The sequence below is a fragment of the Formica exsecta genome, unplaced genomic scaffold (assembly GCF_003651465.1).
Source record: "Formica exsecta isolate Colony F162 unplaced genomic scaffold, ASM365146v1 scaffold644, whole genome shotgun sequence".
NCBI lineage: Eukaryota > Metazoa > Arthropoda > Insecta > Hymenoptera > Formicidae > Formica > Formica exsecta.
In genome coordinates, this window is record NW_021853407.1 from 5,617 (window position 1) to 9,292 (window position 3,676).

Consider the following 3,676-nt stretch of genomic DNA (forward strand, 5'->3'; position numbering starts at 1 on the left):
GTGGTGTCGGTTTCTATCTCTACTGTTACATTTGATTCGCTTGCGGTGCCGTAGATGTGCTCTTGAATTATTTTCGGTTTGCACATCGGATTTATATTAGTTTCTGGTAGTTTTTTCTTTTCTGTCTTATATTTTTTCTTGGCGTATATAATTGCTATTATGGTAATTATTATTATTATTATTATTCCTGTGCAACTTGAAGCTACGGGATATATAACGTGTTTGTTAGTAGTAAAATAATTGTTATTTAAGTCTTCGTTTGTTTCGTCAAGTCTTTCGCTTAGGTTCCTTAATTCTGTCGGGTTTCTAATGACTTTTCGTAATTTTATCGGTCTAATTTTGTCCAGTATTTTTTCGTTTCGTATGTCATGTATCATCGTAAGATTGTAATCTGGTAGATTTGTCTGTACGATTGTTTTTATTGCGGGCTTTTTTGTTCGTATTATGACGTCTTGCGTCGTTAATTTACATTTTTCCTTTAATGTGATTTGTCCGCTTCTTTTTATTTCTAGTTTTCGCGTTGCGTCGTTTTCGCACGTTATTTCGATCGGTTAGTTTGCTCGTGTAGAGTATAACCATGAGTTCGCATTACTCAACGCTATCCATATGGTTGTATTTGTGTATATGTGTCGAATATTACAGTTGTTTGTGTATGTCTCTAACTGTACATATGCTTGTACTTCGCATAGCGCTCTTTCGTCTAAGTAATGTATGGGATAATTTTATTCGCAAACATATTGATCATTATTTCGCACGCATTTATTTAGATCGTTTTCGGTAGGCGTAAAATACGTTCGACTATCTACGTCTATCGCTATTATCGGTTGATTTACTTCTATAAATATAAATGTGTTATTAAATTTGTGCGTAGGTAATGGGATTGACTTTATTATTTCATACTCGGGGTATGTGATCAGCGGAATTTTTATAATCGTAAATATATTTGTATTATCGTAGTATGCGCTAAGTGTTAAGAACTTTTCGATTGTTCTCCAATTTTCTGCGGATATTTGAAATGGGAAGTGCGTTCCCTGCGGTATTTGTGACGCTGTTTCCTTCATGTTATCTAGAATGCTTTCGATGGGTAATAATCTTATGTCGATTATCTCTTTTTTCGCGTTCGTCAGATGCGCGATAATGTCCATAAGATCGTTCGTTAGATCTTTTATTATGGCATTTAATATTATGAAGTGTTCGTCGAGATCTTCTCGTTGTCCATATCCGGCTTCTGTTTGTATCCAGGCTTGTCGCATCTTCTCTGTTATATTTCAGAATTGTTCTTCATTTTCTTGCAGAACTTTTTCAACATTATCCACATGCGCAATTGCTGCGTTTAATATTTTAATCTGATTTTTCATCGCTTGCTGCAGCGTTTGCTGATTCCTTTGCACGAGATTTAATTGCTCCTTTATAATTTTTTCGTCGTCTGCGTCCATTGTGCCGAAGATGTCTGTGCCGTATAGTTTCTCAATTGTTTATGTCGATGGTCCATTGCGACAATGTCTAGTTTTATCACCATTTTCCATGTGGATTCGATTTAGTTTATCTTGCCCATTTTTTCGAAGTAGATACCCGGTTCATATTTAAATTCTTTTATTTAATAAAGATATTTCAGACTCTCACGTTCGTATGCTCGCACGCACACACGCAAAGCGAGTTTGTCCTTCAAGGCGCGTTTGCAGCGCTCATGTATGATTTTATGCTTGAGTGTGCAAATACGCCTTGAGAGACAATTTTGTGTATGTGCGTGCATATGTATATGAGACGTATCAAGCGACGCGATGCGCGAGCAGTGCGAGTACGCAGTACGTGAGTACATGGTAGCGCGATAACGTCGTGACGCTAAGATATAGTGTTAATAAAAAGGTTATAATAGCGAGAATAATCACACATGGAGAAAATTGTACGCTGCAGACTAGTGCAGACAATTATGCAGACATGTTCAATTTTACAATAATATGGATCAGGTAATTATCGCTTCTTATTACACTATAAATGGTTTATTATCATCAAATAGATGATATAATAAACATTATGACATAAAAATTGTACTTGTTGTACTTGTAGATATATTTGATGATAATGTTATATATTTGATGCTATAAGTAGATTGAAAATTTCGTGGAAATTAATATATATATTTGCTTATACATGTTTATTTATTATTTTATATATTATTTCTTGATTATATCTGAATATTGTCTAAATTATAATGCTTGTTTGCAGGATAAAGCGAAATCAGTCAATCCTTTCAAGAAGACCGGTGTAATGCACCTGCAATCAGCTGAAAAACTTTGTTAAACAGCATAATATAATTATAGTAATATAACTAAGATAAGTATAATTAGCGTAATATAACTATATTTCCCAAATAGCAAGGTGTCTTAATTATTTCTTGATATTGTCTAAATTATAACGCTTATTTGCAGGATAAAACGAAATCAATCAATTCTTTCGAGAAGAGAAAGAAATGAGTTGTGGCACGATCCTTTTATAGAGCATTGTAGTCTCTTGATAGAAGACGACTCATGTCAGTTAGGTTATAGAGATTTGACAGCAACAGACAGTAAGTACAATTGGATGCATTGATAATACATTGATACACTTCAATATTTAATTTGCAATTAAATTTCTCTGCGATATATAATTAATAATACAGTTTGATTACATTTATATATTACAGACAATCTGCAGAAGATATTAATAAAAGAAATAGAGGAATCTGATACTTTGAATGAAAGAAAGACATCGTTCGCAAAACTCGACGAGAGATCGTAAGATTAGCGACAATAACTGCAACCGAATGCGACTTTGGCACCTGTTTGGACCTGGGAGACGACCTCTTTTTAAACAGCGGCATTCGTTCAAACAACGGCTTTACAAACGTTATTTATTGCTTATTTATTTATAAGAACTATTATTATTATTATTATCATTATTGCGAATTAAGTGTGATTTAAAAAAAAATTGTATTTGATTTATATATTTATGTAATCATAACTTTAATATATATATTGTAATTCCAATATATCTCTTGATCCTATTCTATTATCCTGTTCTATTCTGATTTATTATATTCTAATGCTTTTTTTGCGATTTAGAAAAATTGGAAATTTTCAAAAAAGAATTTTAGTTATTGATGTGGATACCGTGATACTTTCCAAATACCAAAGAAAATTGTGAAGAAAATAATGCTAACAATATAAATAATATTTAATAATTTTATATAAATAAAAAGTTATCAGATCAGATTTCAAGTTGTTATAAAATATGATTTATTTATAAAGATATAAATTTTTACATAGAAGGCACAAAACGATCCAATTTTACAGTTAATAATAAACCTAACATATACAATAAAGTTGGTTTACAAAATCGTTTTAAAAAATAAAAAAGTTGTTTTATACAGTAGCACATATAAGATTGTATATCATATACATATTATGCAATAAAAAAGAATTAAATCCAAGAACAAATTAAACGTAAAGCATATAATATTAAATGCAAATCGATAAATGTTGAACTTAAAAAAATATACGGAATTGGCATTATCAATTATTAAAATCTTAAACCAAATACTAATAATAAATTTTATCTTAAACCAAATATTAAAAATAATAAAAAAATAACTAAAAATAATTTTAAAAAAATAACTTAAATATCTTTGGCTTAAATC

At 30.8% G+C, this 3,676-nt stretch overlaps 1 long non-coding RNA gene across 1 annotated transcript; it reads left to right on the top strand.

Annotated features, from left to right (window-relative positions):
- The first annotated feature begins 1,645 nt into the window (after nt 1-1,645).
- LOC115242827 lies at nt 1,646-2,916 on the top strand. Its single transcript, XR_003885110.1, has 3 exons — nt 1,646-1,967; nt 2,227-2,566; nt 2,684-2,916. It is a non-coding gene; the product is annotated as an uncharacterized LOC115242827 (long non-coding RNA).
- Nucleotides 2,917-3,676: the final 760 nt, after the last annotated feature.